The sequence below is a fragment of the Platalea leucorodia genome, assembly GCF_965183815.1.
Source record: "Platalea leucorodia genome assembly, chromosome: 5".
NCBI lineage: Eukaryota > Metazoa > Chordata > Aves > Pelecaniformes > Threskiornithidae > Platalea > Platalea leucorodia.
The window spans coordinates 12098586-12113350 of NC_138827.1; positions in this window are offsets into that span (position 1 = coordinate 12098586).

Genomic DNA, 14765 nt, shown 5'->3' on the forward strand with positions numbered 1-14765 from the left:
CACAACACAGTACATTTTATATGTGCAGCTTTGCAAGGCAGTCACAGTCCAGTATTGTTGGGGAAGGAGGGCAGGAGAAAACGGGCAGGGGATCTTGTTCCTTTCCAACGTCCTGCCTGAAAACTGTGGATCAAATTGGTGGAGTAGCAGCATCTGCCCAAAGCATGATTTCCACCATATTTCCATTCTGGACTGCATTTAGGGGGGAGAGCAGAATTATTCTTCAGCAGAGACTGAAGCTCACAGAGTATCAGCCCTCAACAGAATCACACCTGCAACTGGGTGACCAGAGAACATGCAAATACCAAGCAGCGTTTCTTCCCTAAATATATGGGACCTGTCTGACCTGCCTGGGAGGTACCAGGACTATTGTAGCCCAGAGCACTCTGTCTTGCTCGCCACTTCCCAGCAGCTAAAAATAAAGCAAGTAGCTCTCCTTCCCCTTGCTGCGCCAGGGGAAGTTCAGGTTGGATATTAGAAAAAATTTCTTCACCGGAAGGGTAGTCAGGCATTGGAACAGGCTGCCCAGGGAAGTGGTTGAGTCTCCATCCCTGGAGGTATTTAAAAGAAGGGTAGACGTGGTGCTCGAGGACATGGTTTAGTGGTGGACTTGGCAGGGATAGGTTAACGGTTGGACTTGATGATCTTAAGGGTCCTTTCCAATCTTAATGAGTCTATGATCCTGAGCTAGAAGTCACAGTCACCATGCACAACTGCACTCAGCTACCTCTTTCTGCCCTTACAAGTCTATTATTGTCAAGCAGAGAAAGAAATATTATTGTAAATATCTTTCTGAATATGCAGAGGCATCTAAAAAAAAAAAAAATCTCTTTTCTCTCTCTGTTCCTTCAGTTCCAACTCACTGCTAAATATACACCCAGACGTATAGGATGAAAATGTATAAAATTGTCTCACTGACTCTGAACTCAAAATCCAATTTCTAAAGGAATTTAGGACCTGGCTGCCAAAGAAATTTAGGTACCTGAAGATGTAGTTAAGAATATTCCCAAATATTCAGACATGGTCAAGTCCTATAATTCATTGATTTAAAAAGACTTCAGGCTCCTGAATCACCTTTGAGAATTGCAAGTCTGTTTCTGCATTACTTAGACATTGCAAAATACAGCCATATATTTTTGCTCATATTTCCCACCTTGCAGAAACCAAATTATTTTCTTTCCTCTAAATATATATTTATAAATACACATGCACACACTGTAGTTCTGCACTAATTGGTATTTGCAATGTAAGCACTGGACTTTCCTTCCTTTTTGTCAATGAAAGTAAACATGATCAAAGCCTGCCAGTATTTAATGATGAAAATGTACTCTGTCTCTACCGTCTTAATGTCATTGGAATGAACTTGAAGATAGGTTTATGACAAAAATAATTTTAAAAGGATTTCATACCAAATTCAGGGGAAAAAGCCCAATATTTAGCTTTTCTTTCCTTAGCATTTTTATTTTGTCTAAGGGAAAAAAGGAATAAACAAAGATATTTTAAAATGACCTAGTGAGGGGCAAAATAAATGCATAGAGATTTTATCCAGCACTTCTAAGAATCTTGGAAGTGCTACAACTACACTGTAGTTTCTTTGTTACAGCTCTGTATACATTTATACAAAAGAAAGATGAAAGGGCGGAGAGAGTGGTTGATATGGGTTGTGAGAAGTTGGTGGAATTAGATGGCAAGGGGTCAGGTTACAGACAATGTAAGCTAAAATGCATCAAAGGATATGAAGCAAAGGACTAGATCAAAGTCTAAGAAGCCAAGTACAAGAATAAGAGAGTGATAATTGTAGGCAGCGAGAGAAAGCACTGGAATAGAAATGTGATAATGGTATGACCTCATGACTCAGTCTTTTTTTTTTCCAAGTCACCAGTTTCCTCACACGGGGCATACGGGCAGGAGAGAGCAGAAGTGTGTGTGGCAGGAGGGAGCAGTGAGGGGGAGAAGGGAGAGGAATTCTGGGGTTGATAACCTTCCTGGGCTTTAGGGAAAAATTCACTTTGTTTTTTGCAGTGTGTTTCATTCATACATTTTCCATAGGATTGCATGGCTGTCCTCATAGGCACTGGTGTGAAACAGGGAGCACAAAGCTGAAGAGGGGTGCCTGGGAGGCTGGAAAGCTGAAGGTCAGATCCTGCTCTCCTGCAGCCCAGCAGAACATAGCAGACATCAGTGGGAGTGGGTCTATTTTAAAGTCACAATTGGACCCTATTTTAGAGAAATTATTGTGCACTGATGCCTCTCTGTTCTGTGGCTGAGACATCATGGCTGAGAAAGCTGTCATTATCCAGAGAGCTCCTAAACTGTACCCATCTTCAGCTGTAGGTTTATTATGAGGAAGACATTCGTGTTAGATATTCACTTTGATAGGAACCGAATGCATTTTATTGCCAAGAAGAAACTTGCCCTTCATATCTAACGAGGTCCCTCAGTCCTCACTGTTGTACAGCATGCAGTGCAAGTCCCTATACACGCAAAATAGTCTAGCAGACCAGGGGATCTCTCACCCTGGCTTGCTGGACTGATGATGCAGAGTCTTTTCAGCTCTCACATGCCCTGGTAGGAATCAATGGCATCACTTTAACTGACTGCATCGAGGCTAGGGTTTGTTCCATGATCCCTGAAAGGACACATTTCCCCATTCACATAGGTTTTGGTTTGAGACTGGTTAATGGCCATCATCATCCATCACAACCAGCCCATACTGACATATTTCCTCGTGTCTTTGAAGGCTGAGGCCAAGGCTGCACAGGGTAAAAGCTTCTCTTGTGAACTTGCTGCACTTTGCTCCATGCTTAATCTACGCGAGTGGGTAACAAATGAGGACAGTCATCACAGGCAAGTCTCCTTCCGCTGACCACAGGGATGAATTTGTGCCAAGACCCTACCCTGCTTCAGCAGCTTTGGAGAAAGCAAACAGTTGATGCCAGAGAATAGCAGCTTCGCTGTTGCCTCCTTCAGCAATGCAGACACGGACTTCTGTTTTATCTGGAAGGCAAAGGAGGCACCACTGTCTTGCTTCCCTCCAGCCCTTTTGCTTGGAGGCTGCCTTCCCTTCTCCAGTGAAGCCTCAAGACACCTGTCTTCTCTTAAGTGAGTGAGCAAATCAAAGTAAACTGCTTACTGGTCTCTCAGAGCTCCATTTGTTGCTTGAGATGTGTGCACCATTCATCTCTTCAAGTCCTTCCTTTCAGTGCAGCCCACTCAGAGTCATTCGGCAATGTATTTGTTTATTTTTCCGATTTAGTGGTTTAGCTCAATCTCAGGACAATCTTATGGGACAGAGGAATCTGTCAGAGGGTCCTGGATTAGTGGATTTTGAAGAAGAAAAAAAAAATCAATGAATGTTAAAGTCTTTCCTTGCTGGGCCACAGGTTCATGTTCAAGTCTTTCTTCCCTGAAAAAATAAGCTATTGAGATATAAAAGAGGCAAAGAGGCAGACAGCTCCTTCTCTGCCTCACTGAACTGTTCTCTAAGCCTGAGTAGACTCCTTTTCCCATCTTTGTGTATGTAGCATTGTTTCCCTGATGAGCACTCAGGCAACTATTGAGTTTTCATTGAAATGTCTGCATCTGTCTCATAGACATGTTTAACCAGAATTATTGTTGAATCTGTTGAACTGTCCTTTAGTTTATAACTGAGTGAAACAGCTTAGGAGACCTTCCAGACAAAGACCTATACCTTCTCCATGTTTGAGTCAAAAATCTTTGGCTACCCTGGGCTGGATTCTTAAGAGACACTGAAGGCAATTAGCATACTGACTGACTTGAATCAGCAAGGTCCTTGCTTTCCAAAGCAGGTTAATTTCTCTGTGTATTTCATTTCTTGAATTTTCAGCTTACATAGAATACAAAATCTGTGTGACATATCTGTGAAATATTGCTCTTGATCTCAGATGCCAATCAGTATTTCCAATGCTTAGAGGTCCCTATGCATTGTCCCCAGGAGCTGGGTTGGCAGAGTTACTAGAGGAAAACCTCAGGCATTTTGAGGACACGGAAGGGCGTGGAAAAACAGACAGGAGTGTGACAGTTTCAGGTTCAATGTGTTTGTCACAAAGCATGTCAGAAATTTGCAGAAGAGAGGAAATTCTCAGTGTTGCATCTTCTCTGGCTCCCTACATGCTTTGGCGTCCACATTGATGGGTGATGCTCTGCAGAGCAGGTCATATTTGGAGCCTGTTTTTGCCATCGTCTTACCCCAGCACACCTGTGGGGCAGTAGCAGCAGGGTTTTAGCCAGAAATCCAGTGGGCCAGAGATCCTGACTAGCTGTCATGGCTGATTGCCAAACTCCCTTGCAGATAGGCTGACACTGACATGGACCAGAGGTAGCTGTGAAGTGTAGCATGCTGTGTTGCTCTCTGCCCTCACTAAACCTTCCTGCCCTGTGCTGATAAAACAGCTCAGGAAACATTGCCAGGTCTGATCATGGTTCACTTATGTCAGGCCTGGTACAACTGATGTGAGTCATGGAAGATAAAGAGAGTAAACAAGTAGGAACTTTTGCCTTGAAACTTGCTTAATCCCTTCAACTGTTCAAAATCTAATATAGAGAAGCTGCAATCACAAGGTCTAAAATGTCTTCTAAAGCTTGAAAGGGACATTGGCCACTGCTCTACCCACTCTTGGGTAGCCACATTGGCATCACCAGACCCAGATCCACCAAAGATTCAGCCTGTTGTGCACTGAACCACCAATGGTCCCCCTCTGAAGCCTTGGGACCATGCAAGAGTCTGGAGGAAGCCACATGGAGGGTAGAAGCAAGTGTGGCCTGCACAATGGTATGGAAATCGGCTTACATATTAATAGAGAACTAGCCATCAGGAAGAACAGAGTAAAACTCATTTACATTATTCTTGTTTTAGGTGAATTCGTGCTGTGAATTCTGACCTTTATAGAGGTATTAGCAACACAAAACTTTGTTCCCAATAATCTTCATAAACCATTATCTTGATAATGTGAACGTGCCAATTCCCAGACACGAAGGGTGTGGAAGGGTTAAGGAACAGTGATTCAGGGATATTTAAAGAAATCTGAAGGTATGCACAAGAAGCTTGTCTGAAAGGTTGCATTTTATTAGGCAACTACTTGTTTTTAGACACCTGTAGAGGCCATGCACCAGAAATTGATGTCATACAGTGTCTTGTGGTTGTCTACCCCGGAAATGTGGGTAAAAGAAACTTCCCTAAAACCAGTTCCTGTTTTTCTTTTCCATTTCTATTCTTTTTAGGGTTCTGCAAAACATGTGTCGTGCAATGACTCACATCTTGATGAAATGGCAAATTCTGACAGGAATTTTCCAGAGTGCTGTTAATTTCAGTGTTGCTTGGCTTGGATTTGACCGTATCAATTACATTCCAAAATATCAATAGTTATCGATCCCTGACCCTAGGAGACAATAGAGGAGCACAGGATGACCCAGCAGCCACTGTGCAACTGCCACCCTACATCTGGCCAGGGGACATAACACACAAAGACATTGACACTCCTCGTTACTCAAAAAGATGAAGCAAGCAAATTTCACAGCTGTAACATGGGGTCAAAAGGACAAGGACGCCTTATGGTCTTTCACACAAGAACCATGGGCTTTCAAAGAAGTGGAAGGTGAAGATTTCTCTGACCTAAACCAGCCTGGCCAGTTTCCTCAACCAGGAAGCCCCCATACTTTGTTGCATCCCACAGTTTTGACATTAATTTGGAAATTTTGTACTCCTTTTTGCCCAGTTGTTTTCCCATTGACGCATTTGGCCTTGTATAAGAAACTGCAAGAGGCATCTTAAATGTTTCTTACTCAAGGTTGCAAAGGGAGGAGGGTAGTCAGTAATGGATGTTGGGTGTGCACAGGAGTGTGAAGCATTCGTAAGATCCTCCAAAGGCCCAAAGAGAAAAAGAAACTTATACATAAATCACATCAAATATCGTCTCTTTAAATGGTAATCGCAAAAATGTTCTAATTTGCTTCCTGTAGGTTCACTAAGCAAGAGTGACTAAACTCATGAGGTAGTTTGGCCAAAGTCTTCAATGAAACCTCTGTTGTGAGAAAATCGTCAAGTAGTTACGATCAGTCCAGGAAGTCAGATAGGACAGTAATTGGGAAAGTTCCGTTCCTTCTGGAACAGCAGGAAGAAGGTTTAGGTTGGACATTAGGAAAAGGTTCTTCACCCAAAGGGTAGTGGAGCATTGGAAGAAGCTCCTCCAGGAGGTAGTCATGGCGCCAAGCCTGGCAACATTCAAGACGCAACTGGACAACGCCCTCAGACATATGGTATGATTTTGGGGTTGTCCTATGCAGGGACAGGAGTTGGACTCGATGATCCTTGTGCGTCCCTTCCAAATCAGGATATTCAATGATTCTATGATTCTAAGTTTCCTTGACTGAAGTGGAGCTGGAGGGACAAATGTCTCCTTAAATTCCTGTTTGTCAAAGTTGATTTTTTTTTTCTGTATAATTTCAGTGATTTAAGTAATTTTATGATTTGATATTCCTTCAGTGTCTTTGTTCATTTAAATCTCCCGCCATTGCTCAGGCAATGCCCAGGCTTTGTCAACATCTCTCGTGAGAGCTGCTGGCTCCTGGCATGTCTCTCCACTCTCCTCGTGTCTGCCTGACTCAGGAAAACCCCCTATGCACCAAGATCTGATGCTCTATAAGTATGTCAGTGATAAAAGGAAGACTAGGGAAAATGTGGGTCCTCTCCGGAAGGAAATGGGAGACCTTGTTACCTGGGATATGGAGAAGGCTGAAGTACTTAGTGACTTTTTTGCCTCAGTCTTCACCAGCAAGTGCTCTAGCCACACCACACAAGTGGCAGAATGTAAAGGCAGGGACTGGGAGAATGAAGAACCGCCCGGTGGAGGATAAGATCAGGTTCAAGATCATCTAAGGAACCTGAAGGTGCACAAGTCCATGGGATCTGATGAGATGTATCTGTGGGTCCTGAGGGAACTGGCAGATGAAGTTGCTAAGCCACCATCCATCATATCTGAGAAGTTGAGGCAGTCCAGTGAAGTTCCTGCTGACTGGAAAAGGGGAAGCCATTTCCCATTTTTAAAAAGGGAAAAAAGGAAGACCCGGGGAACTACAGGCCAGTGATTCTCACCTCTGTGCCTGGCAAGATGATGGACCAGATTCTCCTGGAAGCTATACTAAAGCACATGGAAAATAAGGAGCTGACTGGTGACAGCAAGCATGGCTTCACTAAGGGCAAATTGTGCCTGACAAATTTGGTGGCCTTCTACAATGGGGTTACAGCACTGGTGGATAAGGGAAGAGCAACTGACATCATCTACCTGGACTTGTGCAAAGCATTTGACACTGTCCCGCATGACACCCTTGTCTCTAAATTGGAGAGGCATGGATTTGACAGATGGACCACTCGGTGGATAAGGAATTGGCTGGATGATCACTCTCAAAAAGAGTTGCGGTCAACAGCTCGATGTCCAGGTGGAGATCAGTGATGAGTGGCGTTCCTCAGGGGTCAGTATTGGGATGGGCGCTGTTTAACATCTTTGTCAGTGACATGGACAGTGGGATTGAGTGCACCCACAGCAAGTTTGCCGATGACACCAAGCTGTGTGGTGTGGTCAACATGCTGGAGGGAAGGGACACCCCGCAGAGGGACATTGGCAGGCTTGAGACGTGGGCCCATGCAAACCTCATGAAGTTCACCAAGGCCAAGTGCAAGGTCCTGCACATGGGTCGGGGCAATCCCAAGCACAAATACAGGCTGGGCAGAGAATGGATAGAGAGCAGCTCTGAGGAGAAGGACTTGGGGGTGTTGGTTGATGGGAAACTCAACATGACCCAGCAATGTACACTTGCAGCCCAGAAAGGCACTATATCCTGGGCTGCATCAAAAGAAGCATGACCAGCAGGTTGAGGGAGGAGATTCTCCACCTCTACTCCACTCTTGTGAGGCCCCACCTGGAGTACTGCATTCAGCTCTGGGGCCCCCAACATAAGAAGGACATGGACCTGTTGGAGCGAGTCTAGAGGAGGGCCATGAAGGTGATCAGAGGGCTGGAGTATGTGTCCTATGAAAAGACAGGCTGAGAGAGCTGGGGTTGTTCAGCCTGGAGAAGGGAAGGCTCCAGGGAGACCTTATAGCAGCCTTCCAGTACCTGAAGGGGGCCTACAAGAAAGCTGGAGAGGGACTTTTTACAAGGGAGCATAGTGATAGGACAATGGCTATAAACTGAAAGAGTGTACATTTAGATTAGATATAAGGAATAAGTTCTTTACTACGAAGGTGGTGAAGCACTGGAACAGGTTGCCCGGAGAACTTGTGGATGCCCCCTCCCTGGAAATGTTCAAGGCCAGGTTGGATGGAACTTTGAGCAACCTCATCTAGTGAAAGGTGTCTCTGCCCATGGCAGGGGGTTGGAACTAGATGATCTTTAAGGTCCCTTCCAACTCAAACCATTCTATGATTCTATGATTCATTTGGATTATTTGACCTCAGTTAGAAAGCAGAACCATGTTTACCTGGCTTTGGGATTAGTGTAGCCCACTCAGCACCAAGCCTCTTAAGGTCAGAACTGCATACAGTTTCCTCCCAGGCATCTTGTCAGTCCCACACAGTTTTTGAGCATCCCAGTAGTAAATAATTTATTTAGCAAGGCCCCCATTCCTCAAATTATTCTAACCCCTTTTAAAAGAAGACATTTCATTCAAATGACAAAAAGCAACAAAAATGGTCATCTCCCCTGTGATGTCATTGGGTTAGAAATAATTCAGGATGATGGGGAAAGTTGATAACAAAATTAGAGGAGATTCAGACATTTTGTGACTGATACTCCAACCCCATTGACCTCTGTGTTAAAGGACATTACTGCTGCCTTTAAAAATGCTAACTTTTTTTTTTTTTAATTCTTATAGGTATACAACTGTTTTAGTCCTGAAGAAAGATCTTCAACCTGCATATAGTTCAGATTTTCAACTGCAAGACAAAAGCACTGTTAGAAGACAAATTAGGATCTTCTATGACCCCAATAAGATGTGAACGGAGAAGAAACCCATGGATATTTAACTTCTGCTCTTTCATGAAGAATTCACAGCTATTAATGAAGCCCACGACTTTTAAGGGGAGCTGCCAGTTTCTGAGCAAAATATTCTAGAAACTGGGTGCTCTGAAGAGTTTCTAAAACATGTTATTTAAGCTGGTTGAAGCTTTTCCCAGTGCTTCCATTGCTTTAAGAGCCTTATCCAGCATGCCTCTCTGTGTGGCTGCTGGTATGTTCAAGAAAATACACAAATGAAAAGTGTGATGGGGCTCCCACTTCCATCTGTTTGGAAATGAAATGTCTCTTTCTCTTGTCTACACAAAAGTGTCTGCAGTCTGTGTTCCCAAGGAGCAAAACTACTTTTTGGGTTGATCCATCTTTATGAGTCAGCTGAGCCCACAGTGACTGAAGGTACCCAAACACATCCTAAACTCTGTGAAATTACTGGCTTGATTCAGATATAGAAAGAAAAATGATAGTAAAGACATTATAGAGTGAATCCTTAATCTCTCCTCACCTGTTCCCAGAATCCCTCTTTAGAAACTGCCTAGCCCTGATGTGTTTTCTGCCTGCAAGGAGAAGACACTGAGCCACAGAGAGCACTGAGCTGCTTGTGGGGCCAAGCCAGGGAGGGCACCTGCTGTGGAGACAGTCCTCCAGACCCCCTGCAACAGGGCTGGCACGTTGTGAGTGGATGAGGCAAAAATGCTTCCTGGGAAGTCTTTGGAGGAGGGATGTGAGCAAACTCCTAACAGTCCCAGACGGCCACCGGCAACACCTTGGGGGCTGTGACCCAGAGATTTATAACTTTTCTTTTCACACATTCTTCCCTTCTGATGCATCTGCTGCTGTGACACATAACCTGTGCTTGGAGACACTCTCTCTTCCCCACTGGCAGCTGCGTTTTCATCACACACCCCGTAAAGTTTTTCAGATGCTGCTCTTGTTTTAGGGTCTTCTCTCTCCCCACTCACACCCCTTTACACCTGAGCATCCCCGTCAGCTAGGAACCCCCTCAGAGTGAGGACACCCTCACTGGGAAACAGCAATCACAAACTTTGTAGATTGATTCAAGTTATTCTTTACCTCCTCCTCCTTTCTCCCTTTATCTTTCAGTTTTGGGGAGATTCATTCCCTTGCAGGCTTGTTTGCTTTCATACGCCAAGAATGAGTCTCTCCTACTCAGGCTGCATTAATGGTTCATCCTTGTGACACTGAATTTTAGACCCAAGCTTAGTCCAAGGTCATGATTTCTACCATTTTGCAAAACAGTAGAAAGCACAAATTCCATAATGGCTTGTGACTATGAGTTAAGTTCAATATAGCTGGCAGCTTCTCTTAGGCAGATCTGCAGCAGAACTGACCTCATTGACTGAATGAATCACTTGTCCCCCAGGGGCAGGAATGTTTCTTCCAGGACAGGATTGAAACTGCTTTCTTACAAAAGCACTATCATCAGTCCCAAGCAGGGAGTTGGAAGCTGCCTGAGCCACACACCTGTCTTGTAGATAGTTCCTAGGCCTGCCAGGCATTTACCATTCAAAAAATATACATTCTTCATCAACTTGAACTGAACTTTGGCAAAGGGTGTAGTGGGGGAGAAAGGAGAGGAAAGGAGGAGGGGAGGGACTCAAGGGGTTCAACTGGAAGGTTTTGTTCAACCCTTGACAGAAATAAATATCCAAATCTGTCCATTTTGGCTCTAGTGCATTTGTTAAATGTGCCAAGGCTAGAATTGTTACCCCATACCAGTTTTCCAACGATTGGTTTCAAAAATAATAATTGGTTTCTCATTAACAAGATTATCCCAGCAGCTTCAAGTGGAAGGAGTAAGTAGTACCCTGGAGGGAGAAAAATGTGAAGTGAACCAGTCTGGTCCCAAAAGCACGTAGTCTCCATCCTCCCCCAAATTGTCCCATAGGTGTCACAAAGGAGAACCTCTTCCCACTGGGTTTGTGATGGGGCACATGCCCTCATCGTCCCAGAAGTATTTGCCCACCACGTCAAGTCAGGCGTAATCAGGGAATGAGTTGAACATTTAGACCTGACAGCAAAGCAAATGTGCATGCCAGCCCAGTATATTCAGACTTCTAATGGTCAAGATTACACTCCAGAGTGGGATTGTGACACACTCCCCAAACTGGCACTGGACACATCAGACCGGACACATGGTGGGGCCCTTGGTCCGTGCTGATCACCAGAATATCACTGGGGCTAGGGGTAGATGAGAAGCTTGGAAAGATGAGGGCTTGGGAGAGCTTGATACATTCCAGGACTTCAGCATGTTTTCAGCTGCAGACATATAAAGGAACTCTTCACATACTTCTAGCTAGAAATGGACTTTATTTAGATATTTATGCCTTGATTATGGTGAATAAAGGCATAAATAAGAGTCACCTATTCCTGTGGCTATGGCTAAGAGATGCTGCATCCAAGACACAAATAATTTTGCATGCCTGATCCATACCTCCCATGTGCTAAGAAGCCTTTAAGCTCTTTTTAGCTGATGAGACGTGAGCAGGTGGTCCAATTGTGAACAAAATGTCAGAATCCCTTCCCAGGTACAAAACCCCACTTAGAGAGACAGTCAAGCTATGCTGATAAACGTCAACTAGCCCCAGGCACCACCAACCCCCAAATCGCTGCTTTCAGTGCTAACATTAACTCTAATTATGTTCATCCTAAATCTGCTTCCAGTCTGTTTTCATTACCTTCATTCACGTTACTTTGCTATCGCTTGTCCCTGCTTGCTGGTCTGATCTATGACCAGATCTATTAGCAGATCTGATGCAGTGTATTTATATTCCTCATCAGCTTGCATGTGGCACTTCTGCTTTCCTTGACCTGCAATGTAGCTGGTACACTCCAGATGTAAATTTCTTATACTGGAAAACAGCTTCATGACTGTTTTCAGAGTAGTACCGAAAGCCTATTCCTCCTTCACTGAGGTCAGCAATCAGAATAAACATAAACCCTGATGTGTCATTAGTGGGAAGCTGTCCTTTACACTACACAAACAAATAACATGCATGTTAGATAAGGCATGTAAATAAGATACCTTTGTTGGATTTCCAGGAGCTCTGGTGGCTTAGAGGTCTGCATAAAAGCAAGTTTGTTTTTACAAAGATGCTCACTCTCTAGCTAACTGATCTTCCTAACACCTAGAGAGAACAGTGATGTAAACATACTTGGGACATGGCAACTTTTCTTTCTGCAGTGTGGTCACATACAAAGCAGTAGGATAGCAAAGGCCTTTTCTGATTTCCCCATTTCAACTGTTGTATGCTGGCTGGTAGTGCTGTCTGCAGGTTACATCAGGGAACATTGCATCCCAAGGGCCTGGATTTTCAGATGTATGGAGCACCCAAGGCTCCAACTGTTCACAGTGGGATGCATAGGTGTTCCGTGTTTCTGAAAGCAGCATTTACAATTTAGATCAACATTTTATATCTGCACGAATAAAAACACTGAAAATTATCTCAGTATTTCTGGAAGGGGTCTAGGTACTTACAGCTTCCCTTGTGCTCACTGAGTGTTGCAGACCCAGCTCTGAAAGCAGACAAAAGGCCAATGTCATCCCCAGGATATGTGTACTCTTCCCGGTGTAGCTGCCAAAAGGACATATCTAGACCAGAGAAACACACTCCCTTCTTCAGAGAGTTGTAAGATTCTGCAAATGATTGTAATAAGTTGTGAGACCTTTAATGGAAGGTGCTGCTGAACGGTAGATTGTTATCTCTGGGTGGACTTTATAGGCATTTCTAGAGTACTCATGAAATAGATAAAGAAAATGATATTTTGAACATATTCTCAAATGTATGTGTCATTTCTGTGTGCTCTCACCCAGTTGGCAAAAGAGACAGATTTTTAAAGGATACTTAATGAGGTGTTACTATCCCAACATAACATGCAAGTTTGTTTACTGAATTTGTATGTAGAGTATTTACTGATACACAATAATTCCCAAGCATTTTTGTATTTAATAAATGCATTTCTAGTATTTACCATTCACTCTCATCCTTTTAGTTATTTGGTCCCTATTCAACCCATTCAGTAAGTCCAAGGATTAGCCACCCTTCACAAGGGTTTCTTTTCTTTCATTTCTCAACTTTGATACTGTCATTTAAGTAAGATATTACCGTACCCTTTCAGAAGAAAGGCTACTACCCATGGGCAATGAGACAGTTCTTTGCTTTATAAAATCAGTAGAAGGATTACCAGCTTCACTGGAAAGAGCATATTTCAACTGACAAGGCAGAAAAGAGGAAAGTTCCAGAAAAACTAGAGAAGTCTCAGTAACTCCTTTCCTTTGCATGAGAAGAGAAATTAAATCAAGGCCCTCCTCGATCTGTGTGACTGAAAGAAAAGGGAGAAGAGTTGCACTCCAGGTTCCTTGCAGAATAATAATTCCTAAAATTTCTAGTGAAGAATCGAATAATTGTAAAACCCCCTTTTGAACATAATGTAGTAAGATGTTCCTCACATGAAGTGTGTCTTTCCTGGAACAAACACAAGTGACTACCTCCTTTACAACCAAGGACACAAGACACTGTCCATGTGAGGAGCAGTTATTTGGAGAGGTGCATAATATAAATGCTGGATATAATTCAAATAGCATATTAGCATGCCAAGGTTTCTTCTTCAGTGTTTGAACCATCTACAGAGATTAATAAACTTTGGATGTTTGAGTAACAGGTCAAATAACTACTGTATTTTAACTCTACTTATGTGTGGTTTATTATTTGTGGCATCTATTGCCTATCCATCTAAATTATGGGGTTTGAGTTTTGGGGTTTTTTTAAACTTTTCTATAGAAATAGGAACCTGTCCTTCATTAATGCTGAGTCAATTCAATGCTGGTTGGGATAAGGGAGGCAAGCATTTAGGAGAAAGAAGTATTTTAAATTCTGATCTTCTTCAGTTACTGTCTGAGCTTCACACAAGCATTCCCTCTCTGCTGTTTTACTGTTTCACACTTGGGCAAGAAGTGAATGCAAGAAATATGTCTCAGACCCAACCCTGAATGACTGCACGTTGCCACTGATGTGTGGAGTCCCCCATTCTATAAAGCTTAGCACTTTTCTGGGTTGGACCCTCAAAGTCAGTAAAGAGGAGTGTTGTTTGGGGTTACTTTTGTGAGAGGATTAATGCCTTAATCAAATTACTTGCTCGGAAGAAAAATTAGCAGATGCTGTGGCATTTCAAGTGTCCTTCAAAGCACCAGTAAAAATTCTTTATGCTCACTAAGATCAGATACGTGTGTGACGGTCCCTATTCAACCTGTGTTTGCAGTTTGCATATTTCTGTGTAAATGTGTGTCTTACAATTAGCTTGAGGATGTGCTTACAGTTGCTTTTACAAGTCCTCATTCTTGACAGTTTTACGGATGTTTGCACTAAGTAGCTTTTAGTGGCATACTGGTGAAACTAGGCACCTTGTTTTCCTTTCTTAAAGGCCCTTGGTTCTAATACCTACAAAGACTAATCCATTTGCCTCAGCTAATCCAGTCTAAAAGTACTCCAGTGCACTTGAAAGGATGTCCTGTGAGCAAAACATCTCACCTTGAGAATGGGGAAAAACTTGTTTTGGAGGTTGCTTCCCTCTGAAGCAGCAACTCCAATTGGCTAATCTATTTAGCAAAATTAATTAGAGGGGCATGGATTGAGTTTCATGGCAGACTAAAGCCCAGCTTTCTCAAAGAAAGGAATTCATTGTTGAACCTTTGATGGTCTAAAGGAGGAGAGGTGCATT